This window comes from Dermacentor albipictus, chromosome 1 (genome assembly GCF_038994185.2).
Source record: "Dermacentor albipictus isolate Rhodes 1998 colony chromosome 1, USDA_Dalb.pri_finalv2, whole genome shotgun sequence".
In the NCBI taxonomy this organism is placed as follows: Eukaryota; Metazoa; Arthropoda; class Arachnida; order Ixodida; family Ixodidae; genus Dermacentor; species Dermacentor albipictus.
This window is the reverse complement of record NC_091821.1, coordinates 382535153-382555200: the sequence shown is the minus strand read 5'-3', so window position 1 is coordinate 382555200 and position 20048 is coordinate 382535153. Positions and strand designations below refer to the sequence as shown.

Below are 20048 nucleotides of genomic sequence, written 5' to 3'. Positions count from 1 at the left end.
AAATGAAATCAATTACGTAGCAGTCATTGTTTGCGTTTTGAATTAACAGAAGTTTGAGTTACCTGCGCGATGGCCAAGATGCACTTCTCCTTTCAACCTGTACCAAGAAAAAAACCTTCGGTTCCCTTTTAGGTGTTCTTTAATCATGACCACGCGGTACTTTGCCTATTTTTTCAAAAGTTACATATGGTTGAGTCACGGTAAATGGGAACTCCTACTAGAGCTGACATGGAAGCAGATGTGCAGTCGCGATCAATTTGAAGGTGACTGCGCGAGCATCGACCGGCGGGCCTTCCAAGCAGCATAGCGGCTGATTTCGGAACTGCGAAGATAAAATTGCGCTGCCTTATTCCCCCTTTATGCTCTTCCAGGCTGCAATCGTCACCCCCAAATCTAACTCGCCTCATTTTTGTGTTTCTTTCCCTTTCATGACAATGATGTGTGTGCGTCGCTGCCTCATGCATATCTTGGCTAACAATGACGCAATCAAAATCAATTCGCAGGTTATCTCGGGAAAGATGACGAATCTTTAGGACAGCATCGTTGCTTGGCTCATTTTTACCATAAAAGGCAGAATTACGATACTTTCTCTTGCCCTTGGGCTTTTCGGTGAAGCACTGCTATTCTATCACCAATATTTTTGTCTTGGCTCCGTTTTATCTTTCTTGCATATATTTATTTTTCGTATCGTTACTGATATAGAAAGGCCGCGTTTTCCTGCGCTTACAGCTTTTGATAACAGTCACTCTCTTCTAACGCTCTCATCTGACGGACCGGTGATTTATAGAAGGAAAAAACACCAAGAAGTGATATTGCGCAGCGTCTGGTGGACATACCGCAATTATCAGTCTCTCTTCGTGACCTATAAATGCCGTTTCTTTTGGTGGCGCCTTCAGTCGTGCTCAAAGATTCCACGGTGGTTAACGGTGGACGAAAAGAGGAAATTTATCGGTCGAAGGAATGCACCAACCTCTCAAAGGAAAATTGCTGCCATAGTAGGCCGTCCACTAAAAAACTATAAATCACATCTTGAAAGCTTATTTCAGAGAGAACCGTGTAGCGAATGCCTCTCACACTCGCAGTCCCAGGAAAACGACTGAAGACGAAGACCGCCTTCTCCTAGCTGCAGTCGTCCAAGACCCCTTCATAACAGCAAAAAAAAAGAAAAAAAAGAAGTACCGAGCAGCTCGGTGTTGACGTCAGACTGGCCGTTATCCGAAGGCGACTTCATGAGGCTGGACTGAAGAGTCACGTCGCCGCAAGAAAGCCTGTTCTTACTGTAGCTCACCTTCAGAAATGGTTGGAATTCACTAACCGTCACAGAAACTGTACAACTCACCAATGGCAGCGGGTGATATTCAGTGACGAGTCCACTTTTTCCACTTGTTGGAATCAGCGCCTTCGCGTCTGGAGAGTCACCGGATCCCGGTAAGACAGGCATGCGCATGCATTTTGAACATTTTAAAATTTACTTCTCTTTCTTTTCCGGCCGTTACGACCAGAACGACGTCCGGAACTTCGCTGCCAATGGACGTGTCACCGTAAATGTGTAGGGTGCCGTGAGCTACGCAAGTCTTGGCCCGCTGTACCGCATTCCAAGGAGGCTCTCAGCTGACGCCTACAAAGAAATTTGTGACACCATTCTAGCTCCTTCCGTATGCAATTAATGGATCTTTTTCAGATAGCTGCTTTTATTTTCAGCATTGCGGGTGCCCCGCACACACAGCATCTGATGTGCAAGAGTACCTGAACAGCGGTGTCATTGCACAGCTGGAGTGGCCACCGCGGAGTCTGGACCTCAACGTAACTGAAAACATTTCGGGCATTAGGAACACTAATCTGGCTCACGGGCATCCGAAAACAAGGAATGTTGAAACATTGTGGCAAGCAGTGGAAGCAGAATGGTATCGAATTCGTGAAGACGCGGCAATTGCAGAGTCGCTCTACGTATCATTGCCCAGAAGAATGGAAGAGCTACAAGGACAAGGAGCGCACCCTATCAAGTACTGAAGGCATGTCGAAACATTTCTAAAGTGGGCAGCATCAGCAGACCTTAGGTTCCATGTTAGGGGCAAGTGCGAAGTTGCTGGAATAACTATTTTTGCAATGAATGAAGTATTCAGAACTGTTATGCCATATTTCTTCTGACTCTTTAAAAGCGACTTTTACCACTGCAGTCAAATAGTAGAAACGAATGGCAGGGTTAAACAGTCAAACAATTGATAGTAGTATAATAGCGCATTTGCAACAAAAGGAAGGCGCAGTGGATGTAACCCTCGTTTTCGTGGGCATCCGAACCGGGTCATGGGACAAGGGGTCGCTAAGGGAGTGAAGAAAAGTACGGAGAAATTGCGTAGTGCAGGGTATACCGGAACAGTTATGAGGACACTTGTCACTGTTTTGTGCTGTTGATACGTAAGTGTTGATTGGACGTAGCATAGATCAGTAATTGATATTTATTCAATTGACTTAAGCAATACCAATTATGAGTGCTCGGTAACCGCCATCCTTCCCATTTGCACCACTCTCGTACCTCCCTAACAACAGTAGCAAACACCGTGCTTCACTTTGCTGTATTTTTTGCGGCGTGCACACGCGAAATGTACGGTGTGCACGCGAAGTGTACGGTGCACACGCGAAGTGTACGGTGTGCACGCGAAGTGTACGGTGTGCACGCGAAGTGTACGGTGTGCACGCACAACGACCTCTCGCCGCTGGAGTTGGAGGAGCAGGCATTCAACTGCATGTAACTTGTGCCAGGAAGTCGACATTTCTGCGGTTAAGCTTAGCGGCGTCAACACGCTAGCTTTCCCATCGGTGGCCGCGTCTCCCGTCGTGATAGATTCCGATGCGGTCGTGGACGGGACCATCCTCCGCGGCTCCAAGGCGGTCATTGACCTGACCCCCCCCCCCCCTTCGCGGTCTTCCCCATCAGGCGCTTGAGGGAGTATCCCACCTCAGCGATGCAGTGGCGCAGCTGCGGAACGATAACGCACGGTTGCGCAGGGAAAGCGAGCAAGCACCCGCACAACGAGCGGAAGCTATGGGCGCTCTTCAAACCGAGGTGCGCGTTCTACAAGACGAGCTTGCCAAAGAGCGCAAGCCATCATCGCCCACTTCTGCTGCACCGCCGGCGCACCCGTCCAAGGCAACGACGTATGGTGTGCGGACGGCTTCGCCGAAGACCGCTGACCATCTGCCGCGCTTACCTCCTCCTGGCCTGGATCGGCCTGCTTCGTCGAACGCTCCCACTGCTGACCAGTTGCTGTGTCTACCTGCTTCAGTGGACCTGTCACCTACCAGTCAGCCAACGTTGAAGCCAAGGTCAACACTCAGTGCTGGATGCTCTTGACACCGCTAGGATTGTTGCTGCTTCTCGTTCTGAGCGTCCTCGGGCTACCTTTGCGACAAAGCTTGCGCGTGACACCCATCCCTTACAGCCCGCCGCCTACCTATCAGCACTTGGTGCAAATCCCCTGTACTGCATTTGACTAAAAACCAAGTACGATTTCTACGCGTCATTTTGAGTGACTATTGATGAGGACCGCTATCAGCGTCTAAGGGATCAATCACTGTGGCCGCGCTCTTGCTTTTACAAGCCGCTTAGAGGAGAACTTTACGACACTATGATATTTAAAAATGTTCACCGAGATGAAAAAAAGGATCAGGAATGTGAGCGTTTTCTATCATAATGTTCGCGGATTGCGCACAAAGGTCGACGAATTTTTCTCCAATGTCATCTCATCTTGTTACCCCATCATGGCCTTAGCATAGACCTGGTTTTGCCCTGAAATACCATCTAGTTCCTACTTGACACCCACTTATCAAGTTTTCCGACGACACCATAATCCTTCTTCAGCGAAATCAAAGGACGGTGGCGTCCTGATTGCGGTCAATCAATCATTCAGATCTTTTCAGCGCCTTGATTTAGAATGTGCAACGGAATGTGTTTGGGCGGAGATCCTTTGGCGCTGGTAGTAATAAGCTATTAGTATGGAATTTCTATGTTGCGCCTCATATGAATATTGAATATGAATATGAATATTCATATGAATATGAATATGATAGCGGCTGAATATGAATATTCAGCCGCTATCAGCCCACGCTAACCATACCATACTCATAATGGCCAGGAAATGCCCGACGTATTAAAATCACCTAACTGGTGAAATTGCAACCCATTCTTTTTATCTGCCAAATGCAACTCATTACATTATCTTATATCTTTTACATCTCTGCGCCGATTTAACAATATCTTGAATTCTTGTGGCAATGTACTAGACCTATGCCTTAGTAACGCAGAAGCTGGGAATGCGTGCTGTGGCGACTTTCCCCTTGTTAAGCCAGATAAATATCATCCCCCGCTTCATATTTCATTGCAATTCGCGATACCTAGTAGGAGGAGAATAAAGAACACAGCGATACATTTATTTCTTGATTTCCGAAGCCTAGATTGCGTGGGTCTTGACCATCTTAATAATGCCGACTGGTCTTCAGTTGTAGAACTAGGAGATGTTAATGAACAAGTCGCGGCATTCACGAATATTATTCACGATGGAATGTAGAACTTTACGCCATTAAAGGTGCTAAACGCTCTAAATTTTCCCACTGGTGTTTTGTTGAATTGAGCATAGCTTTGAAGCTTAAAGACCCTGCTCACAGGAAGGCACTGCGTAGAAATCAGGAACACTGACAGATAGATTTTAAAGTTTACAAGGCACTCTCTAAACGTCTTTACAAGCGTGATCACTCCATATATATAGCACATGTGGAAGCTAGTACTTCTAAAAATTCAGAGTCTTTGTGAAGGCACGTTCTTGAACAATCATCCAACAATACGAAATAACATATCTCTCTACTTAGCGGCGAGAACCAACCTGTTCCAGATGCCGCCGGCACCTTCGCTTTATGCTTCGGATCTGTGTATGGTGAAGAATACAGTGACGGAGCTAGTGTGCTTTCAAATCACCCTTTCCTGGATTCGAGTCTATGGGTCTCAGAGGAACCTGTCTTTAAGATCATCAGATGCTTAAAACCGGCTTTTTCATGTGGTTCTGGTGAAATTCCACCTGTTTTGATTAAGACGTATGGGTCCTCGCTTGTTCCAATGCTTACTTGTATGTTTGATTATGCGTTAAAGACGAACACATTTCCAAAGGCTTGGAAAATTTCGTGGGTGGTTCCCGTCTTCAAGTAATGTCTAAACACTGCTGCGAGTATTTACAGGCCTATTTCTCTCCTATGCGCAGCATGTGAACTATTTGAGTCAACTCTGCACTCAGTAATTTGATCGTCTATTGAACATACTATCATTCCTCTGCAGCACGAATTCCTATCGGGATGCTCCACAACTACCAACCTCCTTAGCTTCATGATGCATGCCTCTCAAGCAGTGTGTAAGAGAGGACAGCTGAATGACATTTCTTTTAACCTCAGTAAGGCGTTTGACATTGTATGCCACAAAATACTCCTTCAAAAGTTGGCACAACTTGATGTACACCACTCTGTCATGCGCTGATAAGACGGTACCACACGACCGGTACTGCTACGTTAGCATAAATGGTCAGTTGTCAGAACTTTATGCGGTCAGAAGTGGAGTTCCTCAAGGTACTGTACTGCGCCCTCTTCTTTCCTTGCTGTTTATGAACGTTTTAGTAGTCATCCAAAGCTCTTCAATGTTGTTATATGCTGATGACGCGAAACTTTCCAAAGCGGTAAAGAAGTGGTAATGCTTACGCCGCTCTTCAGAAGGACATTGTGAATTTTGCGTCATGCTGTGCTCAGAACAAGCTTGTCATAAATGCATCCAAAACGAAAGTTGTTAGCTTCACGCCGAAGACTAACAGGATTTTATTTCCCTGTAGCATTGAAGACGCTGAGTTCATCGCCGCAAGCACAACAGACGAGGCAGCGTACACTTCGAACGCTCGGCACAATATATCTGGTGATGGGAGACTTCAAACAACCTGGGTCATTTATAACTTTATATAAGAGCGCATGCCTTCCAGCTCTTGAGTACGCCTCCGTGGTTTGGGGCGGCACTTGTAGGTCAAATTGTGAGCTTCTCGAAAATGTGCAAAAAAAGTTCACATCTATATTTACACATTGCATCTGTCAAAAGCCTTCCATCTTCATGCGGTTATAACACAGACACTCACGTTACCTACCCTCAACTGTGAACGCAACATAGTGGATGTTCTTTTTCTCCACAAGTTAATACATAGAAAAATCTGCTGCTCGCAGTCGCTTTCTAGTGTGCGCTTTTACATTCCGCAGAAAGGCACAAGGAAACAGCGTGCCTTAAAAATTATGGGGTTTTACGTGCCAAAACCCCTTTCTGATTATGAGGCATGCAGTAGTGGAGGACTCTGGAAATTTCGACCACTGGGGCTCTTTAATGTGCACCTAAATCTAAGTACACAGGTGTTTTTGCCCCCATCGAAATGCGGCCGCCATGGCCGGCATTCGATCGCGTGACCTCATGCTCAGCAGCCCAACACCATAGCCACTGAGCAACCACGGCTGGTAAACAGCGCGCCTTTCAGCCTTCAGATTTTTGTTACCCTTTATGTAGAGTGCAGGCGACATGTAACGCCCATTCAGAGTGTTTGAATGTCTCCAAGCCTAATTTTAATGTTTTCCTGAAAGGAGTTGCACAGAAATTTCAATAACTGAACAAAAACTCTCATATATGTTGTGCATTTCGTCATTCTGTAATCTTCTTTCTCTTTTTCCACTACTGCTTTGTATTCTCTTGGTGTACACATTTTATGCTCTGTTATAATGTGTATTCGCGAATTTCTTTTTATGTGTGCGCGCGTGTGTATGTGTGTGTGTGTGTGCGTGCACTGTGTTTCCTGTGCATTGTTGTGTCCAGTGCGCCAGCACCAAGACCCTTGAGGTTGTTTCTGGGCACTTTAATAAACGCACCTTTGATTAATTTGATTGAGTGATGAATATTGAGATAATAGGAGATTATAACGCGGAAAGGAGGGTGCTATTCGGGTCCCTCAAGAAGACAGGAGTTCCTGACAGTTCTCTTCAGGACATTGTTTTCCCGCGCGGGAACCGGTTGTGTAGGAAGGAGGTCTCTCACCTTTTATATTACCTACAGGACGCGGATTTGGCCTCCACATGGTGAGCTGAGGAGTGACCATTTGTAATTGTGAGGTCTGTATCTGATTATGTGGTTTATTTATTTATTGTAAGTGTGCATACGGTGCAGCAATTGCCGGCAGCAACTGCAAGGCTAATCCCACCAGTAGCCTACAACAACTCAACTCAACTCAACAACTTTAGAACTTGTGCCATGCCTTGCTTCGCCGAAATACTGGCCCAAAGCCAAGAGGTGCTACCTTCTGGCATGCTAAGCAAGTCACCTAATTTTTTCTCGCTCTTTTCGTGAGCAGCCGCATAAGATGTATACGATCGCTCGAAGTCACTGAATGTTTTATTACCGGGCGCGACAGGCCACGGTGCACGGCCTCTAATTAAACTCCCGCCGTCGGACAGCATACCTTACGACGAGAAATTAAAGTCGATTTATCTCTCCCGATCCAAATGGGCGCCAGCATTTTTATTCTACTGGCTATTAATATGCCTGCCGCATGTCCCGGGGCTCCCTTCTCCCCCTTTTTCTTTAATTGCTTTCGCTTTTCCTGACCGTTATTATTTCTACGCGTTTACTTGCTCTTTCATACACATCTCTATTGCGACTGTCTGTATTACTGCATCGCCTGGTCACAGCTGGTCGTACGATGTCCGTTACGTTAAGCTTCATCTGTTCGACATTGCCATTGAAGTTGGGACTGCCTTTCCCAATCTTTTTTTTTCTTTTTATTCAGATAGGCTGTTATGGTCTCACTCCCGTAGTCGTTTTGATGTATGCCGGAGCTGCCGGAATCCGTCCCTGAAATCCGAGAGGGAGTTGCTAGGACGTTATCAAGCAAAAAAAAATCGCATTGCCCAGCGATGTCTCAGAACACCGGACGCACAGATTGCCGGGCAATGATCGTACCTCTGAGCCATGCCGCCAACACTGCAGCAAATAGTACTGCGATCGGCTAGACGTCAACGGCACGGTAGGAAAGAGGGGGAAGAGAAAAGGCCGTGTCTGTCTACTTTTTTACCATTGGGGAACGCCACCTAGAGGGAGAGAAAGGAACAAATTAAGGCCAGGGAAGTTAACAAGAGAAAAAAAGTATCGTTTGCTACCCTGCACGGGGGAAATGGAACAGAGAAAAAAGATAAAAGGGGCAAAAGATTGGTATAGGAGCCACCGAAATGTACAAGAAAGGCTTGAAATACTGACTGACTTTCGCAAGGTGCGCGAAGCAGACAAACATTTCCACTGGAAAATGTTCGTGCTATTTGACTGACTTAATGTTTCTTATCGAAAGAAGATTGCTCGTACCGCATCTGGGTATATGTTGCATCAGGTACCACAGGAAATGGCAAGACTTACTGCGCAACACTTTAAAAATACAGCGCCAACATATCGTGGCACCGTTTCGCGTTATGGGTGAAAATTTTATTTAGTTCATCCGATCGGTTTTTTTTTAATACGTCTTTATTTCTGCGTTTAATAGGCCAAGCCTTGCGGCAGAAAAGGGATGCTCTATAGGGGAGGGGGACCGGTGCTCTCTTCATCCTCGAGGTGGAGTGGTCCCGAGGTCGGCTCTGCAAAGAGGCGGCCAGGCCCTTCCTTGTCCCTGAAAAAGTCCAAAAAAGCACTCCAAAGCTGGACTGAGTCCTTGAGCCCGATGTGCAATGGCGGGTCGAGCCACTCCTGCAGGGCGCCAGGTCGGTTCCCGCCCAGGGAGCGTATTGTCCTTTCTCGAACCGTGTCAAAGGCAGAGCAGCTCCACAGAAGATGTTCGGCAGTACCTCTGGATGGACACGCCGGGCACTTAGGGCTAGGGTATGAATGAGTGCGGGTTGATGAGGTGTAGCCTTGCTGGTGACAGAAGCTGGTCGGTCTGGGCTCGGCGAAGAAGAACCGCCTCATAACGTGCATGCCTCGTACTCATCATTTTACGTCAAGCGCTCGCACGTTTGGTGACAAAAAAAGAAGCATGTAGGATTCTTTTCTTTTCTTTCTATTGCGGTAGCAATTATATGCACACTCCAGGCGCATTTTTGCCCTCGCCGTGAGGTTCCGCATGAGTGAAAGCGTGTGCCGGCGAACGCGGTTCAGTCTCGCGTGCCCGAGCGAGGAACGCGGCCCGGATGCGTGCCCTCTCCTGCGGCGCGCGAGACAGGAGCGTGAGGCGAGCGAAGAGGGGCGTTCTTCTCCGGTGGCTGCTACACTGCCTTGATGTCCTCCTCGCCCTCCCCTTCGTACAGAGTAGAGACAACCGCGGCGTCTACTACGGCGTTGGCCACGTGAATCGCGAACGCCGTAGGGAAGCGTTGCCGGTGTTCGTGTGTCTTGAAAGCGATCTGCGAAATGTCTGAAGTGCGCACCCACTAGAGTGTACTTAATTCTAGCACACTCTAGCGCCCACGCGGGCCTCATCTTCAAAGCGATCTGCGATGTTTGCAGAGTGCGCTTAGTGCCGGTAGCTTCGTATGCGCTGTGCTTTCGACTTTTCGTTCGCGCTGAAGCCAGGCATGCATGTAGGTCAATTCGCTCGCTGCTGCCGCGATGCCCCACCCCACAATTTTAACAGCCAGTTTCCGCACTCATCAAGCGAGGTGTGTCCATGTTTACCTGTGCGTGCGTGACGCCGTGCTGGTTAATTTAGTTAAAACATTTGGACGGGCTAGTTGCTTTGAATCAATGGTAGCATAGGGAAGCGCGACTGAACAAGGACGTAGGTAGAAGCAGACACACAAAGATAGCACTGCCTCTGTTTGTTTCTTTCGAATTTCTCGTTGAGTCACGCTTACACATTCTGTCATTGTTAATTTAGTTAGTAAGCTAATGTTTACATGTTTATATGGCTGATAAAAGTACTATCCATACTTGGTACAGCTATCTACTAATTTGCTCTCGCAATCGGTGCTTCGTCTTTTGGGCGGAAATGCAATTTTCTTTTTTTTTTGCGTTTCAACGTAACAGCGCGCTTCTCCGGCCATGCTCCCGTAATCCCCTGGTGAACCTGTCGCTGTCTAAGATGCAAGCTAAGGCTTAGTTCTTCTTCATGGAAGGCAGAATTTAATTTCACTGGGTTGTAACACTACCCTGCCGCCCCTGTATACAACTTACCCACTTACAGAACATTCGCGCAGTTCGACTCTTCAGATTCGCTTTCGAGGAACTCGCTCGTGAATATTCATGACCTGGTCCAGAGTCTTCTAAATATTAGCCGTACGCGACGGCAAGAATAACAAGATAGCCATGCCATCGCCCGTCGCCGTTCTACCATCGGCATCAAGGCTGCGGCTGTCGTGACACACGCCGTCGCTGTAATCTATTTTTGTTTATGCGTACCTCAAAGGTCCAAAGGCATTACGGGAGGTGTAGTTATAACAATGACAGTAATACTCACAAAAACACGTTGTTCCGTCCGGTGATGCTTTACGCAACTTCGAACAATGCCGCAGCGGATGGCCAGCTACCAGGAAAAAGCTTCTCATAACATCAACTCCCGCACTGCGTCGATTCGCGCAATTTTTTTCTTCCTGTGCTTACATTTATTGTTTCTCTAGAATTATTGCGAAGTTTGCCAGTACAGCCATCACGCCTATTTCAGACGAAGTGAAGAGCTGATTTTTTGAAGACCGTTTGTAGGATGCTGCCAAAGCTTTGGAAATACTGACGCGAAGGTTCTCATTTGGTTTCCTTTTATTATCATGGTTTTTACACTTCTGACTTCCCAGCAAGGTCTTTGTCTAGCACGATGAAACTTGTTATGTGGCAGCGAAGCCAGGGTAGAGACTGTGTTCCTCGTTTCCTTGCCAGCTTGTTTCCACTCTGTTATGTTGTCTGTGTTCCCGCTTGAGGATACTGAAGTGCACGTTAGGTCTTCGTAAACCTTAAGATGTCGCAGTAAAGAATGAACAATTCAGGCAACAACTTGATTCGGGCGGGTTGGTTAATCTTGAAGGGTTATTGACGCAGCGCAGTGGACGAGTATGAAAAAAACACACACAACAACACTAGCGGCGTTCTTTTCTTTCTTCTTCCTTTTTTGATAATAGGACAAACCCCTGTGAAGGAGAAATCTGTAGTGTCAACAACTTGCCTTCGGGGGCTGATCCCTTCGTGCTGCTTTAATACACCTTCATTTGAACATCAACCAACTCCCCCAAACCAAATAGTTAATACTACAGATTTATTTTATACTGGACTCTGTGCTATCATAAAAAAGAGGAAAGAAAGTCAGTTCTAGTCCTGTTGTGCGTTTTTTTTGTTCTCGTCCGATCGCGCTGCTTAAATATACATTCAGTTCGGGGAAGCATCGTTGGAAAAGCTCTGTGACGTTACTGATTTAATTTTATGACACAAGCATTTTTATTTACGCTCATAGAACAGTTTCGCGGTACACTAGGGGCAACAGCACTCGTATAAAATATATGAAAAATATTTCATTGAAGCGAAAGAAAGCGATATCGGGTGGTATATATATATATATCATTAGCAGCTGCTTTTGCGCAGCTGACAGAAGGCACTCGAAGAACAATAAGGCGCAGCGGCCTCATTACGTAGCATTTATGCAGAAAAGAAAAAGTAATGAGCAGAATCATGAGTTTCGCAGAGCCGTTTCCGCCTGGTTGGGCACTCTGATTGGGAAACTAATTTGCTTCGGCGCTTGCGCGTGCGTGCTCGATTTCTTGCTTACCTCCTTAAGGCCTGGCAACTAATTTCCACAATGTTTCACCAATTTGAGCTTTGTTCCACAGGCGTCCTTTTTTTCTGCTGATTCTTTAGTTATTTGCGTTTGTGTGACAATGGTCTCCGGACTCGCTAATGCCAAGGCAAACAAGCGCAGATATATATGATTCTGTATTCGCAAATAGCAGCACAATCGCTCCGCAAGCTGTTACGCTTGGTTTTCGAGGTTTAGCTAATCGTTGTCTTGTACTTTCGTACTCTAGCTTGTATCGTCCCTTCCTTTTTTTCTTTTCTTTTTCTTGTAAAACGCGTCGCTATTCAAGTATGAACTTTCCACCAAATAACGCCGCTTGCTGTAGTGCTGAACGAGATTTAGCTAACTAATTAAGCTTAATATGTATAGCAAAATCGTAATTCTTGATTACAGCATTCCTCAGAAAGGTTAACGAGCGTGCAAAAGCAACGGCAGAAACATGACGTATACCGGAGCCATGTGTCAACTGCGCTGCAGTTATTAGATGGTTTCAGATTAGGGTACCCAAGCGTTGTGGCCACCACCTATGCAGCGCTGTCAATGTATAGTCGCGGTTGCAGTGGCATTTCTTGAAGTATAGAACCAACTGTGAAAGGTCAAATAAAAGAGATACCTTTTAATAACAGATAGTAAATTTGCACGCGAAAGGTGTCTGTCTACCGGGACCAAATAGTGTACACGTGCGCTAGTTGACACTGAAATGAGCCGATGCGATCCAAAATGCATCCAATACGAGAGGGCTTCTTTTTCGTATTTGCCCGAGCATCGTGTGCATGCGTGAATGACGAAAACTATATCTGAAATGAAATTATGGGCTTTACGTGCCAAAACCACTTTCTGATTATGAGGCACGCCGTAGTGGAGGACTCTGGAAGTTTCGGTGACCTGGCGGAGGACGACATCTGAAGTCTTTTGCTGGAGGCGTTCTAGAGATCTGGGGACGTCTTTCTAGGGATTTTGCTCAATCCCCTGTAAACACCACTGATACTTCAGTTTAAACGGGATCATAACCATCGATGCAGAGTCCGTAATGGCGAAGTGGTGGTTCTTTTCGTTAGTGGGTGCCCTGAGTCACTGTGGCTCACGGACCATAAGGTTTGGTGCTTCGCAATGCGTCTTCGGCACTCTGCCAGTGCTTGCCTCGGTCGTAGGCGACGGGAGAAGTACTACCGGCGTCAAATGAAACGCGAGCAGTGGTGCGAGTGGCCTAAGCATAACTGGAAGGCACAGTGACCAGTGATCACCATTGACAGGCGCGCACAACCAGTTCCCCCTACACTGCGATATTGTTACGGGGATGTCGCGAGTATAGAAAGACTATGATTACAATGCATGTATATATATATATATATATATATATATATATATATATATATATATATATATATATACACGCACACAGGCTGAGTCAGAGTAGTTAAGATGGCTGACCACTGTCAGGATTGGGGGGTCAATCCCATCACTCGTAATCAGTTGTCAAGATTGGAGTCGGGCATGAATTAGATGGTAGCTGGCCCATGCCGTCATCCAACTTATCCACACTGAGGACGTTGTGGAAGAGAAGGACTGCTTCTCATCGAGAACGAGGAATGTGGATTTATTTACAGTATCTACATAAGGACGTTGCATTTCATCAGTCTAGCATGACTGCGAGAGAAAGTACACTGAGCAGCCGCACAACAGCGATTTATAAACACTCGGGCCTCCCTCAACCCCAAGGTGAGGGAAATGTTCGACTAAGCACCGTAGACGAGGGCTTACGCACACACCTCTTTGCGCGAGGTTCACGGTCCCCAACCGAGGCCAGACGGTCTTCGCAGAACTCGGGGCTGACGTCAGGAACGGTGCTTGGGAAGGGGCCTCGAACTACGTTCCCTTGGGGACCCCCTTGTTCACAGCAGACCAGATCGGTGGTGGCGGGTTCCGTCACAAAGCCCGGTTCGTCGAACTAATCTGGGCAATCCAGCGACGCAGATTGGCGGACGTCTCGCATTGTCCTGCGGACACAGTAGACTTAGTGAGGCCGTATGGCTAGAGGGTTGCGGTGGCGTTCCAAGAAAAGTTGACGCCGCTGTCCCAACTGGCTGGCAAAACTTGCACCTCAGCGGGCCGTTCTTAACAGCGCCTCCGTGGCCCGGAAAATCTCGACTGTCCAGCGCTGACAACCGCTGGGCAGGAAGAGAACGGCCGGTGGCCAGGGGGTGACGCCTTGGCTCGCAGCGACCACTGTGTAATGATATCACCACCCCAAAACATCCAACAAGGACAGGCAACTGCAAAACGAAACCCACAACACGGCTCTGCGCCGAGATGACGTACCTTGGATCTCACTTACCCTGTCACTGGCCTGTGACAGGGTAATTAAGAAGCCCAACTCCACAATTATTTTGCACTTATGACTCTACCTCAAAAAAGAAAAAAAAAAGTCAAGCAGGGCAGATTAGGGATCGACAATGCACGAGTAGAGTTCTGTATAGGAAAGCACGTCTAATCTTTGTGTCAATAATCAACGCCATGACAACCGGTCAGGAAAGTGGGTGCCTCATGTCACTTCACTTCAGTCGACAGCTATTATTCCTGTATGACACAGGTTCCTGTATGAAATATATAACGAATGGTGTGGTGATAAATACTCTGATTAGCGGGTGGAAATCTGACGATGCAGTCGTTGAAACGGCGTGGGAATCATAAGTAGTAGATGAATTTCCTTGAAATCTTTTAAAGGCTTTTTTACGACTTCGATAGCCCAGCGTAGTGAAACTCCTTTCTTCTTTTTGCTCTTTTTGGTCATGTTCTGCTTGCTCAGCAACGACATTTCAACGTTTCTTGAGCGACTAAGTATTCCAGGTTCACAATTAAATTGTTTTAAAACGGACTTCAATGACACGAAACACCTTGGTATTTGTGATAAAGTCTACATGTTGTTGAATCAATGTGATCTTCGAACTTTTACTTTCTCTACAAATAAGAATCTTTCTATTTACGACAACTTTTGTTTGTTTTACTTCTTTAGGTAGTTGGAACAATGATAAGACTACACGTAGGTGCATTATTAAGCCTTTGAGGCCAATGTAAAAATTTCAAAGAAATTTTATTATGGAGGTTGTTTGAAGTCAGAAGGATGAATTTTAGACAAATTTATTTAGTACCTCTATTCGCTGTTGTTTCTTGGCCACGATAACAAGGAGCACGCAGACAATGACAGCATATCTCAATCAATCAGTCAGATACATATTTCTAGAAAAGTAAAAGCACAAAGAGATAAATCGTATCGCAGCTGCGCTTCGCAAGAGTTGCCACGTCCTAAGTCATCGTACTCGTCTAAAATTATTTTTGTCGCTTCCCATTTACTGACGACAGCATGAAAAAAGTATGCTACGGGAAGTCCAGTTATCCGGAACATCAAAAATAAACGTTAGCTACGAAGAATGTTAGATAAAAACTAAAAGAAAAACAGAAGCGAGATCTGTAGAAAGAAGCAGATGTCGGAGAAATAAGCGCATCAACTATGCATAGTGAAAAAAATTTCTACACTTTTCACAAATTCTGAAAAGCATTAGGGTAATCGCAGTGTAACCACACAAAATCTCTTGGACAGTAGCAGTAAGGTTACAAATATAGTCAACATGCCCCATGCATGTGTACACACTATACACACTTGAGCACATGTCTCGTACTTTTATGCGGTAAATGCAAAACAAAGCATTTGCGATAGGTCACATTGGGCTACGCTGTTAAGGTGCTACACGGACGACGCGTAAAACGTTTTCGCAGTCACTGAGCAGTCCCTGTCTTTCTGCAATGCATCTGGCGCTCTTAGGCGAAACTCCGTGGAGCAACAGAGTCGCAGCGGCTGGCGCAATAGCGTTTCGCTGACGTACGCCTAAGTGCATGTACAAAATCAGATACAAAATTTGCCACACACCATCGGCTGACCGAAATAGCGGCCACACCCATAACACGTTCCGCCGAGAAACTCCACGGAGCGCAACTTGCGGTATAGGCTTACGGCAAGCTGCCGTTCCAGACGCGCTGAACTTTCCTTTGATTGGATATGCAGCCCGGGCCTGTGAACATGTGAGCAGCCCCAGCGCGTCGTGTCCCGCGCTCCCAGCGATGTTGGCTTCATTCCACGGACTGCCTTCGTTCGCCTGTGCACAGCTGATTTTCCAGAGCCCCGTATAGAGAGCGCGATAGCGATGCCATGTGTCGCGCAGAGGTTTCGGTGTTTGTGCGTCTCCGCTGCCCTCCCAGCCGCAGTCACGTTTCTCCTTCAGCGTTCCTTGCTCGACAAATTTTCGAGCGCGTCGCTGCGTAGATGTGGGCGCGGTTACTTGTCCGTGCCTACTCGTGGCGGGGCATTGCGTAACGGAAAACTGCGAGCTTGGATTCGCGCCTGGCCTGTCACGCGCGAGTTCAGCGTTTTCGACGCCTGTGCCGACTGCGAGTATCTCTGAGTCCTGGGACTGCACCTTGGCCTGTTTCAGCAGTTCTGTGCAGTGAGCTTAACGTGCTTCCTCCTCCTTCTCCTCATCTTCCTCCAATTTCATGCAGGTCAAAAGGCAATAGTTGTTCCTTAGACATACGGCTTCTTTTATCGATTGTTAGTTTCAGCTTTGAATGCTTTGTTGAGATAAGGTAGAGCTAAGGTTATCGCTTCAGTATTTTTATGTCGAAAGTCCACTCCATGCCGCTGCTTCCGGACACACTGTGCAATCATTGAGATAGGTGTGAATGTGGACGAAGCATCTGTTATCAGTATAAATGCGTTTAACAAGACCGCCTATGCAACCGAACTCGAAGCAAAGGCAACCAAGCAACCAGGTGTATCGCAAGTCTGTAGCGTTACCATATTTCTAGGTCTTGAGCTTGCCCGTCTTTAGCTGTGGTCAATATGATATGATGTATACAGAGACACAGCGTGGCTTTCGTGGTCGACGACAGAGCAGTTTAGTATGCCTCGGTTTACAGTACTGGCGCATCGGGATGGATCATCCGGGGTACCAGCAATGATCAGTTCGTGCATATTCACCGACGCGCGTTTTCCTCGTGGCAGGCAGTTCCTCCACTACAGTCTTAACCACAAATATATTTAACTCTAAACAGTTCAGACAAGCTCACTTACTTCAGTCTCCATCACGTCAAATCAAAAAGAAAACCGTAAACTGCCACAGTAATTAAATATTACAGTGTGATTACATTCCAAGGATCCAGCAACAGCGTGTACACTATGTGCGCTTTTTTTTCGAGTGCAGCTATTATTAACTTCCAGCGCAGTGTGTCCATTAGGGCTTCTTCATGTGCGTCGCTGGTGCCGACAATTCATGCATTCGGTGGATAATATACTGTCCTTGCTAAAAATGTGAGTCAGGTGACTGGAGCACGATGCGCCGGCTTTTAGTTATATACAAGTCGCCTGATGTAACCCGTAGTCGAGGATTTACTGTGAACAAGTGTGTCGACTAGGTCGTCCTGCACCTTGAAAAAGTTGTTGTTTGTCTGTAAATTGCTGCTGTCGTCTTTCTTCCTCCCTCCTCCATGCCATTCCCTCTTCGTTACTCTTTCTCTCTCTCTTCCACCTTATGGTAAAGATGTCTGCGTTATTTGATCGCCTTTTTTTAAATTTCGACCTTAAATGAAGTATGACATTATGCAAAGGAGACATTGGATTGTGTTTAAATAGACAGTAAAATATGTGTAGAGGTAGAAACAAGAACGAGTGGCAAAATTATGAAGTCAACTATAGTTCGAGAAATGTCTGCGTGAATATACGACATTTTTATTCCTTATCAAGTAGACTTCCTTGTTATTATATCAGTATTAGTATTTTCTTTTAACCATGGCGCAATAAGAATGTTGCATGACCTAGAAATTGCAGTGGACTTACCGGATCGTAAGCGTATAGGCAGATGTGGGAGGACCGCTGTCTTGCAGCTGTTTTCACATTAGAAAACAACATATATGGCCTGCACGTATATAAACATGACTGTAGAAATTTGATAAAAGAAAACTAGCAGAAACCGTGCACTATGCCTAATCGCATACATTCAATCACTTTTTGGGATATGGGGAGGGAAGGCTGGTTATTATGCAGCAGCTGCTATAGTCAATTTATGGAAAAACGACGATGATTAGCTCGTGTGCTGCTTCATGGGGTGAAATATGTCTCCACATACCTGCAAGGGACTGCTGCTACATAAGCCATCCATCCCTCAGCCTTCCAAAATAAAAGAATGTCTGTCTATACAGCTTCTTGGTGTTCTACTTACTTTCGTTTTTCTTTCTTTCCTGCAGTTATGCGATATGGATAAGTGTGGTTATCTGTTCTTGTTGCTTTCCAATATAAAGACAGTTGTGAGACAGCCTTCACCCTGCGTTGAACTTCACTGTCATGCACGCATCGTTATCTAGCGCTGTAATTTTGTAGCTTTGAAGCGGCTCCAACTTGCCGCAGCTTTTCATTTGCTTCCGAGAAAGATATATCCTCGTCCGTTAATATAAATATCATTTCCCTATCACCAACACCGCAGCCGCCATATCAATGCTTTTACCTCTTCCTTGCAGTGGACTGAAAGGTCGTCCTCAAAAAATACTTGCATGGCGCATGCACTGTGTCACTGCCTAGCTCGCCTCTCATACCACCGGACTCTGTAGTTAAAGAACTTACAAAAAAATAACAATAATGAGACGCCTTTACGTGGGGATTCCGATGGAGAATAAAAATTCGAGGAAGCAAAGCTTTCTCGGAATACTTTCTTCGTGGCATTGCGCAACGTACAAAGTGCTAATTCTTGACGCTAAAGCAATTATACTTAGTTGAGAAAGCCGCCAATTTTATGAAAGCATCTATTTCCTTAGCCAAAGATTGTCGAATAAATGATATTGAATTCTATGAACTTCTAACAAGAGATAGAGTTCAAGCAGAGTTAAATTTCATGACTATTTGGCCAATACCTTCCAGTCCAACAACGTAGCTGTTCGACTTCAGTTTTCAGAATAAACTTTATGAGCCTGGCAGGAACTTTTATGTCGTTCGTTCAGCCCAAAATATCGCCAAGTTAGCACTTGTGTTAGCTTGCGACATAGCAACTAGATCAGACGGAGTGCAAACATTCCTCCGATTTCGCAAGCCGCTTTCAATATAAATCTCGCCTCTCTGGTCTCTATCGCAGGGCAAAACAATTGGAAGGTATATGTCGCCAATATATCACAGTGCAGAGACCAATGCCCGTAATATATTTGATGGATTTTTTCTTGCACAATGACGACACTTTCAGAAACCTTTGAGTGGCGCAAGGCCACTGGGACAGCATCCATAAGTACTACAACCACAGCGCATGCAGCTGAATCAGTCGCGTTTCTAATGCAGCCACGCAGAGCCCTGAATGTAGGTTTTGGTGCATTTATTCAACTTACCATCGGCACGTCCGAAAAGTATTTCAGTCTAGCCTCCTGCGTTTCGCGACTTGTGTTCTACGATGAAAAAACTATTGAGGCTACTGCACTGCTCGTGTGCCGCATACTTCAACCCATTTTCAAAATGTCTGCAAAGCACAGCACGTCAGCACAGCAATGACAAGGGCTTACTTTCCGTGGCAACTTTCGTGTATAGACCACTACCAATATTTCGCTCTTTTCTGCTCTCTTCGAGTGCGTTCTCTGCGTCAGTTGTTTCGACCGCGCCCGTTCTCCGAGGCGCTAAGGCGGTATTACAGTCATTTGCACTTTGTTCTCGATGAACACACGGTCATCGACCCTTGTTTAATCGCTGCTCATAGGATATCTCTGTACACAGTAGATCATACAGAAACACTAGAAATATTTTTGTAGCGTCTTCCGTCATCTTAGCGTCTCTCATATTACCAGTGTAGTGTTCGAGTGTATTGGAACCTGCAAGGCATTACGCGCCGTTTACTCTGTTTGACTGCTACTGATTACGCTAATGTACCATCCCTTTCGCACAAACTTTGCTTGGGAGGCAACGGGAAATTTTCTTCCTTCTTTTACACATACGTGCTTTAGTCGCCTTTCCAACTTAAGCGCGCTACTCCACTTTCTCTGTCGCAGCAATAATTATTTACATATACTGGAACGTTTATCGTTTCTTTAATGACCATGTGAACGCGACTTGGCCGCAGGATACTTACTTCACAATGAATTTAATGCGTGTTAAGTTTACCCATATTATGTATACATAACTGCTAGTAGGAAGCTGCGTTGAAGAAGCTCCATTCA

The 20048-nt window shown here is 46.0% G+C and overlaps 1 long non-coding RNA gene across 4 annotated transcripts in view; it reads left to right on the top strand.

Annotated features, from left to right (window-relative positions):
- LOC135900342 (uncharacterized) overlaps window positions 1-20048 on the top strand; it is a 205018-nt gene that overhangs the window by 628 nt on the left and 184342 nt on the right. The window lies entirely within an intron of this gene.